Genomic DNA, 8,390 nt, shown 5'->3' on the forward strand with positions numbered 1-8,390 from the left:
CTTGTACAACTATTGCTGTGGTCTCATTGTATCCCTCCCGCCAAATTCGTACGTTGAAACCCTACCCCCCAAAGATGAGAATATTAGGAGGTGGGGCCTTTGGGAGGTGATAGGGTCATGAGGGCTTCATGGGATTAGTGTCTTTGTAAAAGAGGCCCCAGAGAGCAACCTTGCCTCTTCTGCCGTGTGAGGACCCAGTAAGGCACCCCGGCTCTGAGCCAAGGAAAGGACCATCACCCAAATGTGACCATGCTGGAGCTATGGCCTTGAACTTCCAAGCCTCCAGAACTGTAAGAAATAGATTCCGTTGTTTATAAGCTACCCAGGCTGTTTTCTGTGGTGTTTTGTTATAGCAGCCCAAATAGACAAGTACATTTTTATGTTTAATAAGTATATTTAAATATACCGTAATTTAGTCATTTGTATTGGAATTGATTCAGTTATTTTTAAAATGTTTTAAATGTTTATTTTTGAGACAGAGAGAGAGAGACAGGGCACGAACGGGGGAGGGGCAGAGAGAGAGGGAGACACAGAATTCAAAGCAGCTCCAGGCTCCAAGCCGTCAGCACAGAGCCCTCCGCGGGGCTTGAACCCACAAACCGTGAGATCATGACCTGAACTAAAGTTGGACGCTTAACCAACTGAGCCACCCAGGCGCCCCAGAATTGATTCAGTTTTGAGAGAGAAAGCCCTAAATAACAACGTGTATTGGTCAGCCTTTGCCATAACACACTGCACAATAAATTATCCTAAATAGTGTGGCTTACAACAACGTGCATTTATTCTTATGTTTGTGGGTCAGCAGGTCAACCGTGGTTCAGCTCATCCCTGTGGCTCTCCTAGTGACTCTGCTCCAGCCTGTGGATCATCTGCACTTGGCTTTGGGCTGTGCATGGGTTCAAATCTGTTCTAGGTGTGCTATTTCAGGAAGCCCGGGTAAGTAAGGGTCAGGGGCCATCTGGGGCATGCTCTCCCAACACAAATCACTGCCTTCTGCTTGCATCATATCTACTCATATTCCATTGGCCGAAGCATGTCACATAGCCAAGTCCACACCAGTGGGGAAGGGGAAGAGGGAGAGGAGCAAATATTTGCTGAACAATAGTACAACCCAGCACACCGTGGTTTAAATACGATAGTTTATTTCTCTCTCGTGTAAAAGCCCAGAGATGAGCGGTCCAGCGCTGGACCGCACTCCCCAGTGGCCGGAATCCAGGCCTTTCTATCTTATTGTTCTGCTGTCAGTGATTTTCTTTCCTCAAGTCGTCTCACAGGCCAAGAAGGCTGCTCCTGCCCCAGCCATCAACTCCATTTTCCAGCCACAGAAAAGAAACAAGGGGGATGGAGAAATTATACACATGACTTCTGCTTATAAGTAACTGAACAAAACATAGTCACACGGCCACATCTAGATGGAAAGGAGGCTGAGTCTTTATTCAGAGTCTTTATTCAGAGTGGCTATGCATCTAATTAAAAATCAGAGGCCTTAGGGGTACCTGGGTGGCTCAGTCGGTTAAGTGTCCGACTTCGGCTTAGGTCACGATCTCACAGCTCGTGAGTTTGAGCCCCGCGTTGGGCCCTGTGCTGACAGCTCAGAGCCTGGCACAGATTTTGTGTCTCCCTCTCTCTCTGCCCCTCCCATGCTCACATTCTGTCTCTCTCTCTCTCAAAAATAAACATTAATTTTTTTTTTTTTTTTAAATCAGAGGCCTTAAAAGGATGGAAACTGGACCCCGGGGGTGGGGGTGTCTGGGGTATGCAATCTCTGCCTCACCACTCTCCTGTCAACAGTCACTTGGCTTATTTCCATATTCTTTTTTTTTAAGTAGGCTCCCTGCCCAACATGGGGCTTGAACTCATGACTCTGAGATCCAGGAGTCACATGCTCTACTGACTGAGTCAGCCAGACACCCCTCTATATTTCTACTATTCCATAATTTTGGCAATGAACATTCTTATGAGTTTCTTAGAGAATATGACTGAGTGGGACTGCTAAGCCATAAGGTACGTGTGTTTGCTAGATATTGCCAAATTTTCCTCCAACGTGTTTGTTCTGATTTATATTCTCACTACAAGTACGTTGACCCTTGAACTACACGGGCTTGAACTGCACAGGTCCATGTATGCACAGATTTATTTTTGATAAGTACAGTTCAGTACTGTAAATGTACTTTCTCTTCCTTATGACTTCTTTAATAACCTTTTCTCTAGCTTGCTTTATTATAAGAATACAGTACATAATACATATGACATCCGAAATTTGGGTCAACTGACCGATTATGTGATTAGTAAGTCTTCCGGTTAATAGTAGGCTGTTAATAGTTATGTTTCTGGGGACCCAAAACTTACCCATGGATTTCTGACTGGGCAGGGGGTCGGTGCCCCTAAGCCCCACCTTGTTCAAACGTCAACTGTAATTTGTTCTTACTCAACATTCTCACGAACATTTGATATTGTCTATGTTTACCACTTTTACAAATCGGTAGTGTGTAAAATAGCATCTCATTGTGCATTTAAGTCCCTGATTAGCAATGATACTGAACATCGTTTATTATGTTTATTTAGTATTTGTGACGTGTCCCTTCTGTGAAGTATCCGTCAAAAGTTTTGAGCAATTTTTTTTTAATTAAAAAAAAACTGAAGTGGACATACATTGAACGACCTTCTTTTTTTTTTAAGTTTATTTATTTATTTCTGAGAGAGAGAGAGAGAGAGAGAGAGAACAAGCAGGGAAAGGGCAGAGAGAGAGGGAGAGAGGGAGAGAGAGAGTCCCAAGCAGGCTCAAGGCTCTGAGCTGTCAGAATAGAGCCTGATGTGGGGCTCGAACCCATGAGCCATGAGCTCACTACCTGAGCCGAAGTCAGATGCTTAACAGACCAAGCCACCCGGGTATCCCAGAACAACCTTCTATTAGTAGTTTTTCTCACTGGTTTTTAGAGGGGTTTTTTTTTTTTTTTTTCATATTTTCTGGATAAACATAATTCTTTTATGTTTTGTGATTTGGAGTTATGTGTTAAAAACTCTTCCCTACAATGAAGTCATGAAGATATTCCCCTGTATTTCCTTTGAATATTTCCATAGTTTTGCTTTTTACATTTAATTAATTTTGCTGTATGATTGAGGTAGGAATCCAATTTTCTTTCCTCCACACGGATAACTGATGGTCCTGTATATTTTTCTTAATTTCTTGAATTTTTAGTTTCTCCTCAGTGGAAGTGCACGCTGTGAGAAGGTTAAGAGTGCCCCTCGGAAGTCAGCTGGGAGCTTCTGCCCTGCTGACGCCTGAACTTGAATGATGTTTCCTTGTTTCTTGCATCCAGATAGGGCTAAGAGACCAGGTTCTGGCTCACGTATAGCCTCGTTGGGCTTTCGTTCACTGATCCTCCCGCTAGCCCTGCCACAGATCAAGTTTCCAAACACGTTCCGTTTGTCTGTTCCTGTGGGATGAACACGTCGTCTGAATTACAGTAGTTTAAAGTATGTTTTCATATCTGGCTGGGCAGGCACCCCCACCCCACCCTTGGCCCTTCTGTAGGAATGTCTTTACAACTTCTGGCTCTTTGTTTTTCCATTTAAATAACAGAGCCAGGTTGTCAGTTTCCACAAAAGAAATTTGCACAGACTTGACTTGTCTCAAGTGACTACAATTATCCTTTGCTCGGATGCTCAGATTGTCACAATTTGGCCCCATTAGTTGGGACCCTTTTTCCCTTCAGGTGTACAACAGACATTTTAAAGTCATCTGAGTTTTCTGCCCGCAAAAAAATGATCCCAGTTCTTGACCTAACGTGTGGAATCAACTACTTTGAATAGGAAATCACGACAGAGCCCAAGTTTGGACGCTGGGGCACAAATATCCAATGGTTCCATGTGCCTATTGGCGACAGACAAAAACAAAAAACAAAAAACAACATTGCATATCCACTAGTAGGAGCTGGAAAGAAGGTATATCTTTCCAAAGTCATGAATTTACATCGATAGTTTCAGTGAACTCTGACATCGCAAAATTCGCTCAAATTGTTACTGTAAAAATTTTAATTTTATTTTCTTTAAGCTTAATAACTATTCTTATAATTATAACCCTGTACCTCCTTCTCTGAAACATGAGGTTTCGCCAACCATTACCAATCTTTGTTACATTTATGTGCATGAAGGTCCAAGTTTAGTCTCCAGCTTCTTCACATTCAGAGTCTGAATGAATCGTTTGGTTTTTTTTAATGTTTATTTTTGAGAGGAGAGAGAAGGAGAGAGAGAGCGCGCGCACAAGCGGGGTTGGGGCAGCGAGAGAGGGCAGGACAGAGGATCCAAAGAGGGCCCCAAGCTGTCTGCACAGAGCCCAACTCGGGGCTCAGACTCACAAACCACAAGATCATCACCGGAGCCGAAGTTTAACGCCCTACTGAGCTACCCAGGTGCCCCTAAATGAATTGTTTTGACCACTCTGGTAACAGGCTTCTCCGTATCGTTTCAGCTCAGGACCCCAGCTGCTTTAGAATAGTTGGGACCAACAATATAATTCTACAGCATATCAGAGAAAGTGGGGGGGGGGGGGGGGGGTTCACCTACTTTTCCCAAATGCTTGAATTTTTATTACATTATTGCATATATCGAATTATATTTTGAATTATATATCGCAGAAAGTGCCACATCTTCTGGCAGCTTCTGATGGAGAGAGGCTTGGTACCTGAATGAAGAACGTTCATGACACATTGACCAGCCTCTCTTCATCTTTGAAGAATCTAGGACACGGTGGCAGATGACGTCCTGTCTTTAGAGCTCTCCAAAGAAACGGATCCAACAGGTCTGTTGGTATATATATAAGTATATACCAATAGGAAATGTATATACACGGAGAGAGAGATTCATTACAAGGAATTAACTCACACAGTCATGGAGGCTGGCGAGTCCTAATACGTACAGGGTGAGTCAGCAAGCTTGGGACCCAAGAGAGCCAATGGTTTGTTCAAGTGCAAGCCTGAAGGCCCGACTACCGGGAGAACCGATAGTATAGTTCTAGACCAATCCAAAAGCTGGCAGGCTCAGGACTCAGTTTGAGTCTGAAGGTGGGATAAAAGCCAAAGCCTCAGTGCAAGGAAAGTCAGGCAGGAAAACTCTTATCTGGGACGGGGTCAGCCTTTTGGTTCTATTCGGGCCTTCACTTGATTGGACAAGGCCCACCCACATTGGGGAGGGCAATCTGCTTTACTCAAAGTTCACCAATTTATATGTTAATCTCACTCAAAAACACCCTCACAAAAACATCTAGAATAATGTTTTGCCAAATATCTGGGCACCCCACGGCCCAGTCAAGCCAATACATAAAAGGATGGGAACCATCACACTTCCCAACACCATGCAGACTCAGGTGCACATTCTAAGCCATCATAATCAGTCTGCCCCTTTGCCGGTGGTTACTTCCAGGGGGCAGCCCTCAGCTGTTTGGTACATGAGGTGTGAACCCTGCTCTTAGGGCTCCTAGGAAAAGCTCCCTTCATCCGAAGAGCCTGCTCATGATACAGTGCTCTCTTCCTCCTCTGCATGTTTTATGGTCGAAGGTGATGATGGCCAGAGAAATGGATAAGCTAGGTCCTTTGTCACGTTGCCACTGACTCAGCCTGCCCCGGAGCCCTCCTCCCTCTCATCCATCTCTCAGCTGAGATAAGAAACGGCCTTATTGTTCAAGCCACTTCAAGTTCTGGTGTGTGTTCCTTGAGGTCGAGGGCTTCCTAATATAGATCTACCCAAAGAGACTTGCCCCTCTCTGCAGCCTTTAATTACACTGCCTGTCTATGACAGGCAATCTTCTGTAGGCATAATAAATTAAATGTCACTGCTGCATCAGGGTTCAGTTTTTCTAACGACATTTAAAGTGACAAATATGTTTCTAGATTTTAATTAAAATTCAACCATGCATGATGCTCTCAATGCAATCTATCCATCAGAGGTCACAGAGGTGAAGACACTCTCTCCTTGAGGTGGCACTTAGACACCTGTCACCTCTCCTGTTGCCAGGTTTCCCTTGGCAATGACTACAAGGTGTAACTCGATGTCACAAATGTTAAAATGTGAGAAAAATGCGAAACTTAGAACTGAAGAAGCATCTTTTTTGTTTGATGTGAGGAGGTAGACGTTTCTGCTGGGTTTCTTTTTCTGGGGGGCGGAGGTCAGGACTGAGAGAGGAAAACGGAGATGACCAAAGAAGGGACTCTGAGCTGAGGACGGGATCGCCCGGTCTGCAGATGGGGGACTTGACTCCTAAAGCATAAGATGCCACAAAGAGGATGCTCCTTTATTCTCCAGGTATGTCCTGTGCACCGCTCTGTCACTTTGTGCCCACAGCAGGAAACCATGAGCCACGGTGACCCGTATTTCTGCTAATGTGAAAACGTTTTCCTTCCTTTCTTCAATAACTGTTACCAGAAACCTCTACAGAGTGATGGTGCCAGGCCTTGGGCCAGCGACAAGAGACACAGAGGTAAATAAGGCACACTCCTTTCAAGGACCTCAGTGTCGCAGGTAAAGTGCACCAGCGATAATACGTGTATCATACGTGTGTGTGTAATAGATACGTATGTGCTTGTATATCGTAGGGCTAGAGTCTGGATGCGCGTGTCCCCCCGCAAGTTCATACGTTGAAATCCTATCCCTCGAGGTGATGGTATTGATGGCGGGGCCTTTGGGAGCTGATCAGGTCATGAAAGTGGAGCCCTCGTGAATGGGGTCAATGTCCTTATAGGATACACCTCAGAGAGTTAGCTCAATCTCTTCTGCCATGTGATGTGGGCCCTCTGGGGCATCCAGGAAGTGGGCCCTCATCTGACACTGAATCTTCCGATGCCACGATCCTGGACTTCCCAGCCCCCAAGGCTTGAGAAATAAATGTTTGCCATTTATCAGCTGCCCAGTTTGGGGTATTTTGTTCTATTAACCTGAATGGACTAAGACACACAGAGAATAAGAGTTGGAAGGGAACCCTCCAAGACATCGACTTCTCTTACCTGCCTCCTTCATATTTTGGACTCTATTATTTTTTAAAAACTTTTAAAATGTGTATTTAAAAAAAATTTTTTTAATGTTTATTCTTTTTTTTTTTCTTTTCTTTTTTTTTTTTTTTTTGAGAGACAGAGAACGAGCAGGGGGAAGGGCAGAGAGAGGGAGACACAGAATCCGATGCAGGCTCCAGGCTTCGAGCTGTCAGCACAGAGCCCCATGCGGGGCTCGAACTCACAAACCGTGAGATCATGACCTGAGCTGAAATCGGATGCTTAACCCAAGTGCCCCTGTTAATATAATTTTAACTGGCAGGTATTACAGAGATGGGAGGGAGACCAGGGAGGAGGCTCTGCAGGGGTCCAGGTGAGGGATAGTGGCAGCTTGGGTGGCCAGGGCGTAGAGGACAAAGAGTTTTGCCTGGACTGGAAGCTACAGAGGAGGGGAAGGAGGGGCTCAGTCCTGGACAAGAGAAGAGGAGGAGACAAGGACGGCTTGAGTGATGGGATGGATGGTGGGGGGCACACTGGAAGGGCTGTTTGGGGGCAGTGCCTCGGGTAGCACCTGCCCAGGTAGATGCAGGATGAACAACACCTCTGCAAGGTTCCCTTGAGCTGTTCACTCAGCATAAGCTCCCTAACTGGAGAGGTTGGCTAAGAACCCCACAGCAAACCTCACCTCCCAGTGGCCTCTTTCAGGGGCAGCTGTCCATCCAGCACCGGAGGCTGGGTGCCAGTGCGGTCTACCAGCGGACCAGTGGTTCCCCTGCTCATTATAAACTGGGGGCTTACAAGCCAGCGCTGTGGGGCCAGGCCTTGTCAGGGCCTGTCCTGGGTGAGGCTCCCCCGGAGGCAGCTCCATCCTGCTCTCTGGCACGCTAGAAGGCCTGAGTAGCAGCTCTCTGGGGGCTTCACCCATCCACCCCCTGTCTGGGTCACTCTGGGCCTTGGCAGACAAGGGCCCCAGCAACGATTGTTTCCAGTGTGAGTGCAGAAGGTGCAGCCAGGGCCCGTTCACACAGGGTGGAGTGGGCCCCCATCCCAGTCTCCAGAATCTCATGGCGGAGGGGGATGGATCCTTCTCAGCTTTAGAGAAGGGGTCGTGAAATCAGGGATAAAAGCGGGGCGGAGGCTTCCCGAGGATGGGGAAGGGAGAGATTTGCTGAGCTTTCAGGGGGGCGTCGGCAGTGCTGGGATCGAGGGGCAGCCATGGCGGGAGGAGATCAGATCTGCACCTGAACGAATCAGTTAATGAACAAATAGTAGCTTATCTTTAGTCCAACTGTTACTCAGAATCGAGAGTTGGAAAATCCACTCTCCCCTCGCGGAGCGAAAAAGTCTCCTGGTTAGTTTTCGTCTTCTCACCTGTTGCAACTTGCATTGTAAGATTGCATGAGCAGG

This window comes from Panthera leo, chromosome B3, assembly GCF_018350215.1.
Source record: "Panthera leo isolate Ple1 chromosome B3, P.leo_Ple1_pat1.1, whole genome shotgun sequence".
NCBI classification, from domain to species: Eukaryota; Metazoa; Chordata; class Mammalia; order Carnivora; family Felidae; genus Panthera; species Panthera leo.